The following is a 21,589-nucleotide window of genomic DNA, read 5'->3' as shown; positions in this document are numbered from 1 at the left end:
GACGGCGGCGCTTCTTAAAGCCTCGTTAATAGTTTCCGCTATCAGGAACACAAACGCTTTTCCTGTCCCTTAAACTAAAGACTACTAAACACACCACACCGACAAAAGTTTAGCATAACAACTTGAAAACACACTGCAGACAAAACAGAATTAAAACGTTTTTATTCTCAAAAGGTTTACACATAATAGTGAAGTGTAATAAAATGTAGTATACATATTTTACATGTCAACACAATATGGAATAGACATTAAGTAAGAATCAGTGAGTCAACCTGTACCTGTAAACATTTCTAAAGGCCAGCCTCTGTTTGCCACCACCTGAGTGGTCTGAGTACACTCAGTGGTGGTTAGTTGCTGTGATTGTGAGTGGCCCGCTTTGCTTCAGCAGTACGATCAATACTGGAGACTTCAGCTAGAGTGTTAACTCCAATATTTACGTGCTGCTACAGTAAGGCGACCAGAAAATGAGAATGGGGAAGCCCAAACAACTTTCTCATCACAGCTGGGGGGAGGGAGAAGAAAGGCTATGAGAAATTAATTCAAGTCAGTAAAGACTACTGTTTTATGCAAAAGTGACAGTACGTTACCTGTTACCTCAAGCTTTCACTGCAACAGTATGTTTGGTGGAGAGACTGTGAGATAATAGCTATGTAGTATATTCAGGCTTTAGTGCGGCAGCACAGTATGGCCTGCATCTCAGTATAACCCACAAACCATTCCGTGCTGCTACAACATCACCAGAACTGCTGCTGCGGTCCTTCCATTCAAAACAGTCTCTGCTTCTGTGTTATTTGCGCTGTCTTCATCTTCTGGCCTTCTAATCCTTAGCACATGTTTACGGATGGATACAGAGCCATTACCTATTATTTAAACCACCTAAAGACATTCAGGTGATCACCAGAATCAGATTGAAGTTTCCAGTCTTCTCCTAAAGTGGCCATGGAGACTCGGCATCTGAAACACACAAAACAAAAAGAGAGAGAAAAGGTTTAATATAATACAGAAGTCATTCTCAAAATATTAACATTAAGTATTAAAGTGTTCTTTGTGCTGAAAAGTATGTGGACAGGAGAGCTTCACACTCTTGCGTTTGTTGAAAGCCTCATCTCAAAAATGTATGGGCATTACTAAGCTGCTGCACTCTTCCAGGAAATCACTTATCACAATTTCAAAGCCTGGCTGCCAAGATTTGCACCAGTTAACCACAATGTAAGGTCGGACAATGATGCTGGATGATAAGGCCTGGACCCTTGGCTAGCTGTCGGCCTCCAGTTCATCCACAAGCTGTTCAAAGGGATTGAGGTCAGAGCTGTGTGTAGGCCAGTGGAGTTCTTCCACACAAAACTTGGAAATATATTTCTTTATAGATATTGCTCAATGCATGAAGCACTGTTGAAACTAGAAGACGTATTCCCCAAACTGTTGCCACATTTAAAATACAGAAATATTATTGTATGCTCTACAATTAGGATTCCCCTCAACTTTGAGCCAAGCAGCTTATAGGAGCACCAATGTCCACAGACTTCGTAATGTACTTATAGTGTTACATCTGAAGTTTAAAGATTTTGCAATCTACTTTTATTAAAAAACACAAGTAGGAGTCAAAATTAAATGACTATTTATTTACACCCTTGCAAATAAGGCATGGACTGATTTATGTCAGCAGTGTAAAACTATTTGACAAGGCACTTTTCTAAAAGTCAGAAATCATTTCTCCCTAATGTAAACTTGCAAACTATTGTTGCATTTTCATTCCACTCCCATTAGCGCTACTGGCAGATGTTCAAACATCCAAGTGTAAAGCTAGCATATAGTGCAGTTCACTGTTCATGCTCCATAGAAACTACTGAAAATAACTTAGGTTTAAAATTCATCTTAAAATTGGGAAAAATCAAAAGAATAAGAATAATAGCTTACTTTAAAAAATCAAAATTCAAACAAAGAAAAGGGGTCATATGGAGAGACCACAAATATAAAATTCACATGAATACTAACAGATATTTTGCCTTTTCAGGAGCCAGCACACAATAGGTCATCTGAAATGTAGATGAAAGCAAATACAAATGAAAATGCAAAAAAAAAAAAAAAAAAAAAAAAAAAAGCAGCAATTTGCCCACAACAGCTCAGCAAATAAAATATCTTCCAGTTATTTCAACTGAAGAATGTGCCACCCTTGATGTAAAAAGTTTTAGGCTGCTGTAGTAAATGTCAACAAAACATTTAAATCTTAAAACATGTAGAAGGTGTTAAAACAAACATTATCCCGATAATAATCCCATGGGAGATTTAGGCCAACAATTGTTACCACTAGAGGTCTCAATGGACCTGTAATTATGACCTTAGTCTGAAATGGACATGATAGCCTGAATCTGATAGTCTCTTGCATACTTCCTCTCCAAAAAGACACTGATAAGTTCGGCAGTTGTTTTCTTTCTCACACAAACTCCAGTCTAGTTCACATGAAAGACTAAAAAGAAAAGAAAAGCCACAAACATTTTTCTTCATGTGATAATGAAGGTGTGAGTAGGGATAACAACAATAGTGGCACAAAGGCACTGCTTTCATCTGTTATACTGTAACAGACAAAAGTCTTTAATTTGAATTTGACTTTAAAAATCCCCAAACATGTTGTATTTCTCAATAAAGTGTTAAACAGATGCAACTTGAACTATGATGACTGGCAAACTAAAACTTGTTATACCAGCCTGCAAAGAAATGTTGATTTTACCTCCTGTGCCATTACCGCAAAGTTTCTGATATCTAAAGGATATCGCGTGATTCTGACTTCAGGCAAATTAAACACCTTTATTAATGAGAGGCATTCATGATTACAGCCCAATTGCATAACCCAATGTAGTCAACACAGGTGCAACAGCACAACTCAGCCAGACCTACCTGAGAGTGGCAGGTGGGTGGAAAAACAGTGAAGACCACTTAGTGTGGTGTATTTTTTTTTTGCCCCCTTTCCACTTTCCTCTTCTACTTACCCAGTTTATAAGTAGAAGTCTAGCCTGTAATTCACAGATAATGTCCCTTATTGCCTAACATTAAAAAAAAAACACATGGGGGAAAAAAAAAAAAAAAAAAAAAAACATAGTACAAGCCAAGTCAGTATGAAATTAAACACTTCCTCAATTCTAATTTTACAGTTGATATCATGCATACCTAAAAAAAAAAAAAATTTGCACCTAAATGACAAAAAAAAAAAAAGAAAAAAAAGAATAAAAATAAGATTGTTACCAAGAAAACAGAGTTTTAAGACATTTGAAGCTGCTGTTAATTTAAAACTACAAACCAGGACTGTGCAATTGCCAGATTTGTGGTGCAAATTCTTGTTTTAGTCCTAGGCTAATAAAGTCCACACTGCCTGTTAGGAGTGCAACAAAAATTAGACACTAGTCTTCAAACAGAAATGCTACACACACTTACTTCCCGATCACAGGGATTTGCCGTTTTTAAGCTTTGTAAACGGAATAACTTGCAATAGCCATTCAAATAAAATAAAAAAAAATTGACAGAAGACATGAGTGTGCTCTGCAAAACTGCAGGTGAGAAATGACATCAGACATTGTTTTTAAAATCATAAAAAATAAATAAATTTGTGAGAAAAATAAATTCACTGATTTACAAAAAGGTTTTGCTAGTTATAAAAACAATGACAGCCCACTATTGTTACAGTGGATCTACTTTCCTGCAGAATAATCATGTATAATTTTCTCATCTCATATTTAGTTTGTACACACCATTTTTTTTGCAGAACAGCCTGATCTACACTGAAGTTGCAATCAAACAAACCTAAAATACTTAACAAAAAGCACACAAAGAAACAAACCAGGTAAGTTGTGCAATTTCCTTATAAGCTGATCATTTCTTTCCAAGTCCAGGTGGAACTGTTCACATCACTGACTCCAACCTCTCCCTATTTTTCTCTCTCTCCTTTAAAGGAAGCATGCCCGGACATGTCATCTTCTCTGCTCAGCCTTTTTAACCCATTCCTACAGACACTTGCTACCCATACAATGACCTTAAAGAGTCACCTGACCCCAAGGTTGAAAGGTCAAGTAACCTCCTACACCCAGTAGGGCAAAAGGGACATGGACATGACAACCCATCACCTCCCCAGATCAAGTGGTCTGGGTTAGCCTCTTCTGGTCTGTTTTACAGAGTATTCTGCAAGTATAAGCACAAAGTAAAGGGAGATCCGCATTGAAATCATCAACTGCGAAAAAACAGGGAACAGCAATCACATCCATCCATCTTTGCAAAAATATCACTGATTAAAACTATTTGGCCATCCCAGAGTTACAGTGCATGGAACCACACTAAGACATTTTCTTCTCCATTTTACAAGCAAGCTATATCCTTACCCAATTACAAATCCGTTTCATGTAGCATGTAAGCCAGATAAACATCAGGGATTAGCCTAGCCAAATCATTGTTGTTCTGCATATGGCAAGACAACTGCACAGGGTAAAAATATACTGTGTTCACTGTGCCACAGCTTTACAATTAATGATGAAATGTTTCACCAACTACTGGGCAATATTTACACAGCATGAGATCTTTTCACCATCTCCACACAAAAAAGATTAGTCCACAAAATAACAAAGGTATCAACTGTCATGGGGGGAAGAAGAAAAAAAAAAAAAAAAAAAAAAAAAAAAAAAGAGGCAGATTACCTTTAAGAGCTGTTTAAGAGCAACTCAGAAGGTGATGAATAGTTTTACTGTTCACAGCAGTCCAAGGATGCGACCAATAAAGAACTGCTTTGTTCCTTTCTAGAAAAACAAACAAACAAAAAAAAAAAAAAAAAAAAAAAAAGCACTGTAATGACAGTATGTGTTAATTCAAGAAAAGCCAGTTACATTTGCATGGCCACTCACACATGTAAAGCAGTGACTGGGATTCCCTAGAAGCTCCAGCAATATTTTTTCAAACAAACTAATTTGGTGCAAACAACAATCAACTAATATGCAAAGCTTAATTTGACTCATTGTTCCATTCATTTATTTTTTTTAAGTGTTTTTTTTATAGTTAAAGCCATTTTTAACCACTTCCAGAGAAAGTACGGACCACACTGTAAGACTCCCCCATGCCAAACAGCAGTGTCTGTCATCTAAATATACAAGTACGTCCACAATGTGTGGTGAAATATTTAATCCAAACAACTGCTGTACCTGAACTACAATATAAACAGTAATTCAACTGAGTACCACTAAGTACTACCCAAATACATTTCTGGTCTCTCCAGTTTTTTACTCCTATACTTGAACTCTCTCAAGTTTGCTCCTCCTGTCGCAAAAGACAGAGCAGCCATAAACAGGATGCAGACAATGCTGTAAACTGTGATGCAATATCAAAAGTTCGACCTGAGAACCCGATTTATAGTTGACCAACAGCATGAGGTTAGTTAAGAAAACCTTGGGCTCCAACTACCCTGAAAAAAAAATAATACTAAAAAAAAATGAAAGAAAAATCCCAACTACCACAACCTTTAAAATGGCTGCTTGAAGTTTTTTCATTACACTCAAGCAGTACTTACAGATCGATGAGTAAGACTGAAATTAGGATCTAAGTAAGCATGTATGTTGAATGTGCATGCTTACATATGCAAGAGGGGCAAAAAGAGGAAGGAAAGGCAAAGTGAGAGAGAGTTGAATCACACACCCATACACTCATGCAGCAATTACACAAACAGACTATACTCGTTTTTGTTGTTTTACTTATTAAAGCACAAATGTCTAGGTGAAATTTAGTAACTTGTCCTAGTTCAGTGTTTAAAAAAAATAAAAAGTTAAGCACACAACACAAGCAAAAGTCTTATCTGCCAAAAATAAGGCTTTTAAAAAATGTAAAGTTTTGCTACAGTTGGCTGACTTTAAACAACACAAATAAAAAAAATAAATACACAAACAGTGTATTATGATTATTGTGTGTTTTAAGTCTGTTAAAAAAACAAAAACAAAAAACCCCAAAACATTACAAGAATGATTGTCGTTTTCACCAGGTTCCTTATTAGGCTCGACTTATCTGCTTACAGCTAGAGTGACAGTTACACACCAGTGAATCGACACAAGATAAAGCAGTAAACCCAAAATTACATGGGTTTATATTACTGTTGGAAATAAACCAAAATAGTTTTAAAACTTAACATTAACTAAATAAGACACTGTTTGTCACACTGTATGAAAATATCTGGTCTATGTGAACACAAACACATCCCCTTACTGGGGGTAGTGGGTGAGGTGTAATTTGTGTTAGAGCAATAAAATAAAAATAATAACATAAAAATGCCTTGAATATTTTTGGATAATTAAATCTTTTCAATCTGACAGCATACTAGTTAATACCGTGAGATACTCTATAACCCTTGTGTGGGGAAAAAAAAAAAACAGAAAAAAAAAAGTTTGTGCCACAGAAAAACACCAATGAAAACACCATGTGTCTAACCAGGAGGCAGACTCTTGCCATGTTTAATCTTACTGGTGGTGCTGCAGCAGGTTATCATATTACTTACCTAAAATCTAAAATGTAATCATCAAGTAGATTATTCCCTAGCATTGTAACAGCTGATACCTTTCTAAACGTGCTGTCTGAGGCACAACTTCACTTAAAATAAATAAATGTATATATATATATATTTTAAAGATACATGTTTTAGAGAGCTGTACCGGACCATTTAAAATGACTAATATTCTGAACACAGACCAGCCTAATCACTTCAGTGTTCGAGACACATGACCGTACTTTAGGATGACCTCAAAAGTGCACTTCCCCACTGAACAGATTTACAAAAAAAATGTGATGAAACGATAACAATTATACATAAAACTGACAATTTTTTAAAAAAAGTCAGATTAATTAATCCTTACACTGCTTAACCTTACAACTTTTTAGTTAAAGAAATGTAAGGCTATATGCACTATAGCACTTAGTGTACGCAAAAATACATTTTTAGAAAATAATAATAAAGCCAATAGAAGGGCAGTATTTAAAGATGTGGCAAGGCAATTAGCAGCTGTAACTAGTACCATCAGCCTTAAACTATATGCTTTGGAGGATGGAAGAGAGAGAGAGAGAGAGAGCGAGAGAGAAAGAGAAAAATCATCATGCAAATCAGCACACATTCTCAAAAGATCACATCTAAGCTTGAGGCTTAACTAGAATGACCAGTGCTTAAAACTGTTCCAGAAAAGTGACTGACCATTTGACAGCTTCTATTTAATGGTGCAGAGCTGAAGCCAAGGCCAACTCCTCGAGTAAGTGTTTAAAAAAAAAAAAAAAAAAAAAAAAAAAAAAAAAAAGAGAGAGAGAAAGAAAGAAAAAAAGAAAGATCGAAAGCTGTCCCTATCACAGCAAATTTGAATACTATCAACTTTGCACTGCAAGAAAGAAAAAAAAAAAAAAAAAAAAAGAGAGAGAGAGAGAAGGGTGGGGGTCTCTGCAGTCTGGCTACAGCACATGTGAGCAAGTACAAGTAGAGAGTCACAGTTTATCAGGAAATGGGGGGTGGGAGCCTATTTTGCCAGAGGGGTCTGAAGAATGATGAGTCACAGAATGTCTGAAACAGCACATCGGTGCTCTGCAAAGAGTGTGAAAAGGCAAATACCACAGAACGGAGGAAACATAAACCTGTAGCTTTTAATAGAGATCAACTGAAGGCACTGCATTAATATTTTTTAAGGGATTGTGAGGGGTGGTAGAATAATGCTGCATTGTAACTCTAAAATGAAAAAGAATGAGGTAAATATTTACACCCACTTTACCTATATGAGCACATTAGAAACATTTTAAAACCTAGTTACCAGCAAGCAAGAGTCCAAATATTACTTTGATACTATATTTTGATCATAAAATTTCACTTTGACAAGGTGCTGCCTGCTCTCTTCTAGACATTAGAGGTGCAATTTCTCACTTTCCCCCTTCAATACTAATATCACAAATAACTACTCATGCTGCAGCTAATATAGTAACATTAAAGCCCACTTCAACTAAACTAGACAAAATTAGATATTGTAAACACTTCATAATAATCTACACTGAAACAAAGTGTCATTTATAATCACTATCACTTTTCGATTTTTGAAACAAAACATTTTCAGTGTGACTTTGTTTTATAATTACACTTTAACAACCAAGTACTCAGCAATACCCTCATCCACCTAAAGTATTACAAACATTTGACTAAATAGCTTAAAAACTTACTGCCTCTCTGGCTAAACTGACACCATGACAGGCTGACAGTTTCAACTTTTAGTACGAAATAAGCAGATAGACAAATGTTAAGAATCCCATTAAATATTTACAATTAGGTGTCTAAATGCCTACATTGTCCAAGCTCTACTTTACACCCATTCTTTAATTCTGCTCAAGTGTAGTGACCCAATTAGCCTTTTTGACACTGTAGGAGTAACATATGGTTTAATTATCAATGAAACATTTTTAAAACCTGTAATTTCAAACTGGCAGTTACAGTAGAATGAAATGGGAACTTGGTTTAAATATAGAGTTCCAGTTTTTCGTACACTACGTGGTACTGCATTATTCCCAACACGGGTGATCACATGCCTGTCACATTTTAAGTCGTACTATTCAAAGAGTTTCATAATCCCACAAATTCTACTATTCTTGTAAGCCTGACACACCAGATGATGCTGTACAGTAATTTTCTCCTCCTTCACTTCTTTGCTCTGATGTCTCTTTGAAAGGGCTTTCCCTCATTTCCACAACCCAATTACCCTTAAAAATATACAAAATCTTGGTTTAGAAGTTTCACTATAAAAATAAATAAATTAATAATCATTTAAAAATGCTGCCCCACTTCTACAATAATTATCATACTATGGGTGTAATATGCAATTCCACAGAAGACAACTTTGTTGTTTCCAACCATTTAGTTACATTTTCATTCAAAGTCATGCAAACCTAAAACAATTCTTTACTTACTGCTGCAGAATATGTGTGACAAAATAAAAATCCAGGGAAAATGCTATTAGTAAGACATGGCCCTAGAAAAAAATATGCATTTCAAGAAAAATGGAAAGGGGTGCCTACACGCTGTAGATCCCTCATCTGAAAGAGTTTTTTTTTCCAAATAAACTTAAGCAAGATCACCTGTTTACTAATGTGAATACGTAGTTGTATGAATAAAGGCTACACTGCAAAAGATACGAAGGCCTCACATTATGTAACATATTAAACCGATCTCGACTTGGAAGGAAGTAGAAGGGCGGGTTCAGACGCGCAATTATATAGAGCCTCTCTTTTCCTTCAATATGCTTTATTTCTCGAGTAGTCCTGTTCGTTTTTAAAAACTAAATAAATATAATACTGAAAAAAGGTCACAAAATAGCCCCTACCCGTCATGATTGGGCCCATTTTTTCGGTCACTCGTTAGAGGTTAGACCACGCAGTTTCCCCTCCCCGGTTCACTCTATTTGAATTAAATCAGGGTCCATGGCACACAGAAACTGCTGCGACGCTAGTAAGAGCAGAAAGGAAGGGGCAAAGGGAGGCAGCGAGCAGTGGCTCCAAGTCTTTTACATCAAACTACAATGAACCGAATACCCTAACATTACAGCATGCCACGGGAATCACCACAACTACCAATTCCTCGTTTTTATTTTGTAAATCTAACCTTACCTCAACTTTATTGCTTCGTTAGTGGCTGTGACAGCCATTCGTCAAACCTTTAACACAGCTATTAAAGTAGAAACATCATGTCGCGAGTTATGATTGTTGTCCCTTGGCTAAGAGCCACACGGATCATCTTACATTAATCTAAGGCATTAGAATATATTGACAGGCACAAATTTAAAGCAAGTACTCAACTCTAGATAAGATAAAGTCATATTTTTAGTCATCGGAGTTGCATTATAACACAACCTGTCACTAGTAACGGCCAGAAACAAACAAACAGAAAAAAAACTCTAGTAGCCACTTCATGACAGAGATAGGGAAATAAAACAAAACTCCGTCATTATTATTGCGGGCATTACAGGGATATAGGTCATACAGGGATATAATAATAAACTTACCAGGTGTTTTTTGTCTAACGATCCACAAAACACTTCCAACATCACACATGCAGTTTAGCAGCTCGGAAAAAACGCCTGTCTTAACTTAAAAAGCTTGGTCAAATTAAGTTCCTACAAAAAGCACTGTGTCTGTTCCGGTCTCCTTTCGGGTTTTTTTTTCCCTCCTAAGCCAGCGTAGGTGCCGTGTGCATTTGTTGACACTGCCGAATGCAGTTCGCCTCTGTTCCAGCTTGGCAGCTTTTACACCTCCCGCTCAAAACTGAGCTCCAGTGCAAAATAAATAGTCCATTATAGTTTCACTTTGATTAATAACAATCGATTGAAGCGCGTCTTCAGTGTGGTATAATTTCCCATCAAGTCTTTTTTCACCCAAATAATTCCTCCTCATCTCCTGACTAAAACGACCCGCTCTCGTTTTTTTTTCACCGTTACAGTGCAGCAAAGTCAGATATCCCTCTCTACGTGCTAGCACGCTAAGCTAGTAGGCTAGCTGCTAAAGAAGTACAAGCTGACAAAGCTGGCCAAATGGCTAACGTCTCCCCTCCGCGGTCTTTTTTCCACGTACTCCTCGCCTTAAGTCCGTTCGTGCACTCCAGTTAAATCAATTTAAATATTTTGAGGCTACAATTACCTTTGTTTCCGTTGAAATAACACGACTCCTTCTCTAAAAGCGCAGTTTTTGAGCGCTTGGTTTCTCTCCCCCCCCCGTCTCGGAACAGCTTTCTACATTCGCAGCATCCTCTACCCGCAGCTGTCGAGGCAATCGCTGTTCACTCGAAAATGGCGCCGAAAGACTTGTCTCATTCAAATTCGATAGAGCCTTCCATTCGCCCTATTGGCTAAATACGGTGTCGAGTCTGCCTGCTGATTGGCTGCTGAAAATGCACTCTCGAATGATCTCGCAGCCCACCGCAGCGATCAACAAATTAACTCTTCAAGGCCTCGCAGTGTCTTTTACGGCAGCAACTAACGGGAAACCCTTTTCGTTCAAACTAGTTCATACGAGGATTTCTGATATGACACGAATACTCTTAGTAGAGACTGCGCACTATTTACAAAACATTGCAGTCTGTCTAAATACATAGTAAAAGTGGGAATAAAAGACTGTGTGTAAAAAAAAATCAACAGAATACAAGCTGGCCTATATTCATAGAATAAAATCTATATCGTTAGAAATACACGCATAATGTGTCCTACCAGGCACGATTGTACAGGAATAAACATTTACTGAGAGCTACAGTTATTTACACCTGCAACTATATCCATTTGTACTGGCTACACTGAGCAAATTCAGTCCATAGTGACCCACAACAAAATAGCAAGGATGTTGCACTTATGCTTGGGGTTACAATAGTTTGCTCTTTTCCAACTCACTGATTATTTCTTCTTAAGGCTTTTGCCAGTGTATAAGCAATCTTTCTAATTATACTTGCCATAGAATATTGTATATAGGAGGATCGATCCCATGCAAAGCATGTAAAAGCATCTTCCTACGGATGCATAAGAATTTGAAATACTTCTCTACTTCTCTTCTCCCATGCTTCTCTTACCATCTTTCATATAAGCACTATGAATGTCTATTCAAATTCGGTTAGTCATTTATAGGATGGTGTGGTTATCTGCCGTTAGCACTAAAATGCTTGCCTTGGAGTGACAGACCTATCAAAGACAAGAATAGCCAAATTAAGCATACTGTAGACAGAAGTCTAACATCTGTGTTATAGGTCAACAAGTAACAGTCCCGAGGCTATGGAGATGCAAACCAAATAATGTTAATGTAACAATGAGCAAAAAAGAAAAGCACTGACTGAGTAAGGTAACACAGGCTCAGACAGCAGTTAAAGTCCTCCTTCCTAACTCTTTTCAATCACACTCTGAGGTTGGCTTTGTTTTATTTTCCACAGTTCAAACATTGCTTTCTTATCTTAAATTGCTGTGACATCATATTGCTGTGCCTAATTTTAATTAACTTTCCTTTTTAGCGAGGCTACACTTTTTTCTTTTGAACTTTTCACTGATTTATTTCTACGCCTTTTAAAGTGGGCTTGGACATTTCTGTTAAAATAACACCTTCTATAAGTAAGTAATGGGATTACCGTTTTCTCTCAATTTAGGATTAGATTGGCAACACTCTATAACTTCACGTACCATTGTAGTATACATGCGGTAGCCAAAGCACGTACGGGTTGGGCTCTACTACAATAACCCCACTGTTATCACATCTACTGTAGCATAGTGTACCTCAGGCAAGATAAACAGAGACAGCCATTTCATCCCAATGCACACATAATAACAACACATAGCATTCACCTGCTATGTGAGCAGTTGGTTCCACTGGAAAAAAGAATTAGCGGCAACGGCTATTAGTTTTTAACTGTGCCTTAAGTCATTTTGACTCGTGCTAATGACCTTTAAATACTTAATATGTCTTTAGAGCATTTCAGGAAGCACATAATTTCTTTACATTGCAGTATATTGTAGTAAAAACATAATGCCTTTTACTTTTTGAGTACAAAAGCAGACCAGGAGAGAGAGGGCGCCCATTGTGTATGCATTCTGGTGTAGTGTGGACAATAGGGTGGAGAGGAAAAAAACACACTTGTTTACAGATAAACTGGTTTGGACAGGAAGCCAGTAAGGAGGAGCTCTGTGTTGTTAAACAGGCATGTGGAGAGGCAGGGATGAGCCAGCAAAAACACCACTATGACCATGGGAAGAATAGGATGCAGTACTCATAGACATTACAAACACACACACACAAACATACACACGAGTGCATGCATGCATTTCTGCAGTGCTTCCAGCTTTGATCCTTAGTGTACAAACAAACAAAAAAGCGTAATCATCATCGCCCAAACCCTAAAGTGACCGACACTGTGGTTTGTTTGGTTTCACTAGGATAAAAATTAACAAGACCCTCATGGGTCTCTATTAGCAGTGCCAAAACAGTAGCCAAGCTGAGCTCTGGTGAACACTATACAGTTCATCCTGCATTGTGTCACCGTCACATGAGCACACACTGCCTTCCATTAGGCAGGAGATCCTTATGACTCACGAAAACACAAGTCACATGTCACTACACAAATGAGCCATGCTACTCAGACTGCTCCGTTATCTACGGCAGCTTTTTTTTCTTTTTTTTCTTTCCCCCTTTTTTTTTGCAGGCCTAAATGAAATCCACATCATAATGCATCTCTTCATTTGAGGGTTGAGACAGAGTGGAGCTCTCCCTTGTCCTCTGGTAGACGCGCCGAACAAGAGCCACAGTGTCACGTATCATGGTGTTTGACCACTGCAGGCAAACCTGGCTGCAAAGTTGCTACGCTGGGGTAATTTTAGTTCAGCATAATTTGATTTCAGTTTAGATGACTCGTGTGCATGGTTGGCTTTTACACTCAACCGCTACCCACTCAGTGAGGGGTTTTTACACATTATTTTGGTTCTTTCACTTGATTCATGTGCTTCAAAAACAGGCCCACCCCCAAAACCACCACCACCAGACTTGGGGCTGCGTGATATGAAAAGGTGGGGAAATAGGCAGTAGTAACAGACTGAATATATTGTTCTTTATTTAAAAAAAAAATAAACCCAAAAGACAAAAAAAGCACATTAATAGCACCCAAAAGGGGTGAGTGAGGGTCAAGGGTGGTATTAAATCAGGAATAAACACCTATGTAGCACAGAAAACACAAAGTTTGCAGCATTTCTGTCAACTTTGGGCAACTGCAGGCGATTTAACGTCGCTCAGGAGCATTAGGTGTTTGCAGATCGGAGAGTGTACGCACATTGTCAGCTCTCTGTGGCACATTGCTGCCTGCTGGATTAAATCAACCAACACAACAGAGCAGGTTGTGAAATTAATTCTTCTTTTTTTCCCTTCTCCCACTGTATCGGTGTAATTTGGATAATCGTAATTTTTAATTACAGTCTGATCCATTCACACTGTAAAATCAAAGAAATATCACCTCATCCTAGACTCGAGACTAAACAGTACTTTTAAGGAGAGAAACCGCTTATTCTGCCACTCTTCTTGGTAAATATCAAGCTGTGTAACATTTAGGAACATTTGGCAGCATGGATCAACGTAGAGTGCCTTTTGAAAGCAGCATATGCACGAGGCAGCCCTATGACCAACGCAGCCTGAAACGAAGCTGAAGATACCATAGGCATACTATATTAACATGGCCCTCGTCTTGGTCTTTAGAGAACACAATGAGCCCCACAGAAAACTCCATACTAGAGACTCTCCATTGATGTCTCCTTGGTTCCCCTCCCCCTCTAGACATCTGTAGCAGCTGCCCCCTTGTGCTCCTGTCAGCAGGGCAGAGCGTGTGTGTATGCACTAGTTGAGGTGGGGTTGGCTCGGAGGTTAGCGTGGGGCGTGTTACGACACCTCCCCCTTTGGAGGGGTCCGGCCCGCACACTTGTGGGACATCACATTTGTCAATGGCTAATAGTCACTAGCAGGTCATCCTGAAAACACAACAGAGACCTCTGACCTTTTTTTTTTTTAGCACAAAGGCTGAAAGGTGGTCACATTAGCCCTTGGGTGCTTTAAAATTTGGCACACACACACGTGCACTCCACACATGCATGCGACTCGTTTGCATGTAAATAATGTTTCTTATTTTGCTTTATGACAAACTTTCGCTCAATAAAGTTACTTGACAGATAACTTGCTCAGGTGAACGCAAAATTCACTTTAAAAAAAGAGAAAAAGATGAACTCTAACAGCCAGAATTCTTCTAAACACTATCACATGCTTGGCCAGCAAGTTCAGATGTTACAGCACAAGAAGCCCTTTTCACTTGTTCACTCCATAAGCTTACACACATTCTCACAGCAATCAAATTAAGTGGGCACAATTCATTGGACAGGCTAAAGCGACATCACTAACAGAGGACAATTATGGGGACAAACTATACTTGTCCTGGTGGTAATGCAGATAGAGTAGAAAAAGGGATTTCACAGAAGGCTAGGCTAAAGCAGAGAAATTCTCTATATTAGCCAAAGGATAAGCAAAGACTTCCATGCAGTCTGCAAACAACGAGCATCAGTCACAAAGCCAGCACAAGTCGCCTAATTTTCATCCTAAAATTGTGTTCTTGGACACTTTTTCTGTTGATACCAGTTGATGATGAGTACACTGTGTTTTCCAGACTAAATGTGAAGTCATGTGCCAAAAGGCCAAATGATCCCATGCCTGATGGATGAAAAATAAAAAAAATAGAGCATAACCGCATTGACATGTGTTATTGCATCCTGAGTCAAAGTGGCCTCGTTGGTGTGTAACATAATGAGAGCCGTTTTCCATTCAAGGTAGGTTTAAATATAAATCTGACAACAAAACATTATTCATGCTGCTTCCTGAACTTGTAGTTTGTTTTTTAAAAAATCTCAACTAAACTGTCCACACCCCACACCACCTATTTTTATTTATTTATTTATTTTCAAGGCAGATTTGTGAGAGGGATAACAGAGAAGTCTAAACAGAAGCAAGAGTTAATCTTAGGGCAGTAGAGTTACCTTGGGTGTTACGAGCACTTTGTCTAGGTGTGTTTTCTTCTTTTTTTTTGGGTCATTGCCTCAAGCTGATGACTGCCGATATATTTGGGCTTATGTTCTTTATCATTAAATTTGAGGATGACAAAAAAGATAAAGCCAAGTACTGTTTGAACAGCAGGATCAACACAGGTCTTCTAAGACCCAAACTATACAAAAACAATGTAAACAAATCATTTTTATATGCATATTTGCATGCCCCTTAATCAAATTAGCACATTAAAATTAAAATCCTGTAACAGTTAGAGTCACTAGAACAAGAAATACACCAAAAAGTCTCTGCGAAAGCTTCACAAAGCCAAGCAGACGGTTTTAAAATGACTATAGAGTGTCTAATATCATTTATGAACTCTAGTGGCATTCAAAAGACTAAAGGAGACTCACATAATAAAAACATCCCTCTGGCCAGTCCTTCTTTTATTGACAGTCTATTGCGAGCTCTCTGCTAGATGCTATCTATGACATTTAACTGTGTTTAGGTAATGGCATGTATCTAAAAACCACTACTGCCTCTGACAGATTTCATAAACTGTATTTACTGGCACTGAGCAATATTCCTACGCTCACACTGTATAAGTCACGGCGTTGAGATTATGTTGCTTTTATGTCTGTCTCACTTTTTTACCTGTGTCCAGAAAGATTTCAATTAAGCCTATTTATACGAAAATTTTTAACTTTTGATGCATGCAAGACCACATTTGAAAAAAGCTGTTATTTTACATGATGTATATTTGTGAAACAAGTAAATACTGGAATGACAGTAATATATTGAAAATGATATACACACAGTGGTGGAACATTCTGTTTTTTAATGTGCTTTATTTATTTATTACTTAATCTTCAAGTACCCAATGTGCTCGGAACATTACCAAATACTGTTCTTGCTTTCCATACCCGAGAAAATGAGAATTTACACTACTCACATACTGTACTATACTTTGATGCCAAAACACAGGCCTGTAGGTTTATGGGAAACACACTGAAGTCACGGCAGTCCTTAGGTAGCATAATGCTTTCTAGCTCTGAAAATAAGTCAGTTTAGTTAGATTAGTGCAGATTTTAATAATTTTTTTTGTTTTGTTTTCTTAACTGCTGTAAGCTGATGAAAGGGCAATATTCATTAAACATGATGCCATTGTTTACATTAAAGGGACATACAATCACATCTAATTCAAGTTACTAATAAATGACTTTGTGCTATTATAAAAACAAAGTGTCTAGATTTGAGTATGAGACGCTTAACTCAATTAAATGTTGGTTTCAGGTTGACTGAATGATATCAGAGAACGTATCACTGGTACTAATGATGCCTGAAATAAAGAAAATACTCATCTAACATTACATTTGAATACATTAAATACTCAAAGGTTACCACTGTGTACAACAGTATAGCAAGTGGAAACCAGTGATGCTGCTTGCCACAAAGCAGATTGTGTGTTATTGCAACAAAGTTGCTCTATGCAGCCGATTTGGAGTCCACAGCTTTCTGAGTACTGTGTAGCATGTAGTAGGCTTACCGATGCTGATCTGTATATAAAATCTGACAAAATTTGAACAAATTTCTTTCATTTCACCTCAGGCACTTTAGCTATGGATGAGGAGACTGAGGACAGGCAGCAGTTAATCTGCTTATTGACGTCTGGTGGTCACTTTGCTGCTGTGTGAGAGGAGCAATCCTTATATTCAAGTTGACTTAAAAAGAGGTGCAGGTATCATAGCAATACTACTACTACTACTACTACTAGGGAACCGTTACTTACTATGTTGGGGGAGTAAACATTACTAAGTAGGCTGGAAAATATTATTCACCAATGCAAAGTCAACTTCGGCCTCGCAAGCCTTCCCCAAACCCCCAATTTTAGCAGATACACTGGAAGAATGCCGATCGGAGATAGTCTCCTTACATTTTCCATTGAGATGTTATGATTCAATTATATGTTACCTGAACCTACTGGTATTGTAGTACCACAGTCATAAAGAGTGTCTAAGGCACTTCTCACACCATCTTAGAAATATGAGAGTGTGAGCAGATTATGGAAATCCAAAGAAGGTCTGAAATAATTAGATTTCACCCTGCAAAGACACAACTGATGTAGGCCTATTCATTGTCTTGCTTCTGGACTACAAATCGAGAATTCCTGCGGAAGTCCCTCCCCCCACGGGCCACTGTTGTATCCCGATGATGTAACCGCTTTCCAAATATAGCGTGTTGCTGATGGCTACGCGAACTCCGCACTGGCCGAGGCTGCTGTCAGTCTGCGTGACGTCACCGCTATCGTGTTATTATTGTAAACAGCCCGCCTGCTCTCCACCGACGCTCTGTGCCGAGCCGACTACTCCATCCAGTCCTTTGTTCATGCAGTAAAAAAACAGCGACGCGACAAAGCGGAGTGATCGTCCGCCCCAAACTGCGGACCGAAGCTTTAAAAGCAAAGTTAGACACATCATCTGAAACGGTGACAGCAAATCGAATCAATAAAAACACTCGCATTGCTGCTCCGTTGTGGACATGTTTGAAGATCACCGGGATCTTCGTGCAACCGGCGACAGCTCAAGGCTGCTGCATGAATAACAATAATAAACTGGTAGCCCGTGTTCAAGACTTGCTAGTGCACAACCTATTTCTAATAGTGCCCCCGTCACATTTGCCTCAAACAAACTGATGTCTCGTTCACATTTGACGGATCTTTTTTATTTATTTATTTATTTATTGACAGCAGTGTAGTTAAAGCCTTGTTGTCACTGGCTCCTAAGAGCCGGATTGTTGAAAAGGAGAAGGCTATAAACTTGTCATTCGTGCACAACGACGTCTGCCACAATATATAACTTATACTCTACCTCGTCAGGTCGCCAACATTACCTCAGAGAGACTTTACTTTGTGTCCGGCGTCGCGGAGAATCGACCAAAACGACTCTTTATTTTTGCGTTGACTGACAGCGTACAGCAAACTCAACTAGTCGAGAGGTCACACAGCAAAAGTTGAAATTACTCTACTGAATGTTTAATAGCACTTACTGGATAAGCCTGGGCGCGTTTCAGAGGAATCGACTGCATCTCTCTCGTTGCCAGCCGGCCACTGGTGACACCCTCACATCGACATTTTCATCCAGGCAAGTTGACAACAACCTTCTATTCACCGACTAAGTGCAGTTTCAGCAAAGCTTCAAGGAAGTTGTTTCTTTTGTTCCAGTATTTTTGGTTGCGTCAATGTTGCGAAAAGGGGGGAGGAGGCGGAGCGGTGGATACACAGAGCGACCGAGGGAGAGAAAGAAAAAACACACACAAACACACACACACACACATACATACGCACACATCTGAGCGCACTATAGCCTAGTTCGCACGCCTGGCCATTAACGCACAGAGAAAAAAAAAACCCTCATCCAAATCCGCCACAAAGTCTTCTCAACAGCTCAGCTCACGTGTCCGGGACGACCAGCATCTCTTCAAAGTGAAGCAGACAAGGCTACAAGGCACACGGTGCCCGGGTCCGATAGGCTGTCCAAGATCAGGCTACTACAGGTCGGTGCGCCCGTGCGCGTGTAGAGGAACGGGTGCATTTGCATACAGTGCGTCTCGGTAAATTGAGTTCCTGCACAGAGCCGCACAGCAGAGACGGGCTTTCTCTTTGTTACTTCGCCGAGCCACGGTCTTCAAAAGCAGAACGCGTGCAGCCTACACGCCTTTTCAACTTCAAACTAGTTTCCGGACAGTGCAGGGCGGTAACGCGTTACTGAGCAACGCGTTACCCCCCACAGCAAGGAGTAGGAGTCCTCCAGTTTTCTACCACTCAAAGAAAGAAAGAAAAAAACAACAACCCTGTGCTGTCAAACGAATTCAGCTTTCCTTCAGCGTAAAAGCTGGACTGCATTTGAGCAATAATCCCATCCACCATTTGCTCTCCCTCGATGTGTTATTTTCTGTCATAGATTTGTAGAAAAGTTCACTTTCTCCGCGCCAACAGAAAAGATTGAAGAATAATTTTGGGGCACACTTGAAACCCAGGTAATCCGATTTCCCGTTGTCCAACAACAAAGGGGATCGCAAAGCTGTGCAACAAGTACGGCGTAACGGATGGCACTTTCTATGATGTGAAAAATATAAACATAAGCAGACTATTCTTTGGTGCAACGAGCCCGCCGCTGTTCCTGGAACGGAGAGGAGAAAAGCAGCTGAGACGGCTTACTATGCAGAAATAGGATCATGTTGGTTCATCGGATGAAAAGGTGAGCTGTTTTCCCCGCTGCTGTTACAGTAGCGTTGCGTCAGGAAGTTGTTGGTGTCAGTGAAGTCACCATCAAGACGCCCTTCTCTTCCTCCAGCTTGACGACCATACCAGCATATGCTTGAGACAGTCCGCTTGGTTCATTTTTGCGTCAAACCCCAAATCAACTTCTGCCTTCAAATCCTCAATGTCCTTGAAAATACGTTAACCTGACAACGTGAGAGGCTCTGATAAAGTGGATAACACGATATAAGTAAAACGCTGCAGAGTTCGGCGAAGAGGAAGTAAATTTCAAAGGTTGCGGATGATTTCTTTTTTTCTTTTTCTTTTCTTCTTCTTCTCTCTTTTTCTTAAAAAAAGAACAACAACCCTGAATCACAAAACGCATCTCTGATGAGTGCGACAAAGTTCTCACAACAAAACAACATTATTAAACAGGTAAAGATATTCCTAGTGCAAAACAGGCCTGTAGTGTGAGGCCTGCTCTTATGGTTTCACAAAACTCCCTTGAAACTGAATTTTCGCTGGTAAACAAGTATAGCATCAAAATGCAGGCCCGTGACAGATGATTTGCCAAAGCAACACAACAATAAACGCATGACCTCACAGACTGTGAAGACTGCATGAGTGGGTTAACTTGGATCAGAAGCACTAGTCCAAAAGACAAACAACACGACTGGAAAGATTTGACGTGGGTAAAATGCTCATGATGATGATACGAGAACTGAAGTTTGAAAGAAATCCTATTTGTGGGATAAGATGTTACTTTCATTGCGTGGAAAGAGATGTGTTGGAAAGCCAACATCCACTTTGTTAGAGCAGCAGAAGCAAGAGTAAATAAGAAGTATGCATTCGAAAAGTTGTCCAGTTGCATAGCAGAGGAACTAATTCAATTCAATTAACACTGGGCCAAGCATCCAGAATGAAAAGGTGAGCTTAACACGTTTAAAACAATGCAATGCAATGCAAGAAGAACGTTTGATTTTGCTTGTTTAATGCGTCATCCCTATTGTCTGTCTGACAGGTGGACGTCTCGCACGCCCCGCAAGGCATCTTGTACTGCCTAAGAAATGGGCTGTAAGTTCATAGTGTTATTAGAAAACAATATTAAAAACCTACAGCAAAAGGAAAAAAATGTGTAGATTAAGGTTTATTTGCTTGCTTTACACCCACAACATGTTGTTTCTCTCTTTTTGCCTTTGGACTTAATGAGCATTTGCGCAGCTCTTGTACAGTATTTACTGTGCTGGGATAACTATGAACATTTATGTAGTGAGTTTAACCAAATGAAATACCCGAATCGTTTCGTATGGTTGTGAATACTTAAAACAGGCGATGACTCGTTTTTCTTCTAGCAAAAGGAAAATTAAATTGAACATTCATCAATTACATTACCACGTTTCGATAAATTGCAAATATTCAGATGAATAAGAAGTCAGGAGAATCTCATAAAGATGCTATACAGACTCTATTTACTGATCTTGACGGTGCCAGTATATTCTTTTAAAAGGCGAACTGCCTTGCAGACAAAAAAACAGAATGATGAGTGCTCAGTACACAAAAAATGAAACAATTGATACTTGCTTCCATTATAATTTACACAGACTGACAGTGTAGAACTTTAGATTCCGGCTTTCTGTGCGCAAATTGAAGTGATTAGCTGATAGTGAAGAATTGTTAAAACGCTTTCTCTGCGTCCGTGTGTGTTTGGGAGTGTCACGCTCACAGTTATACAGCAGTATTTGAATATTTGCCCGATGTGTG

General features: G+C 38.9%; 1 long non-coding RNA gene across 1 annotated transcript; it reads right to left on the bottom strand.

Moving 5' to 3' along the window:
• Positions 1-145: 145 nt before the first annotated feature.
• On the bottom strand, positions 146-20,856 carry LOC113007648 (uncharacterized). The gene is made up of 2 exons (XR_003269927.1): positions 18,616-20,856; positions 146-954 (listed from the first exon to the last, which is right to left on the bottom strand). It is a non-coding gene; the product is annotated as an uncharacterized LOC113007648 (long non-coding RNA).
• Positions 20,857-21,589: the final 733 nt, after the last annotated feature.

The sequence above is a fragment of the Astatotilapia calliptera genome, chromosome 16, assembly GCF_900246225.1.
Source record: "Astatotilapia calliptera chromosome 16, fAstCal1.2, whole genome shotgun sequence".
NCBI lineage: Eukaryota > Metazoa > Chordata > Actinopteri > Cichliformes > Cichlidae > Astatotilapia > Astatotilapia calliptera.
Note: the sequence above shows the minus strand (reverse complement) of the source record. Positions and strands in the feature narration are given on the sequence as shown.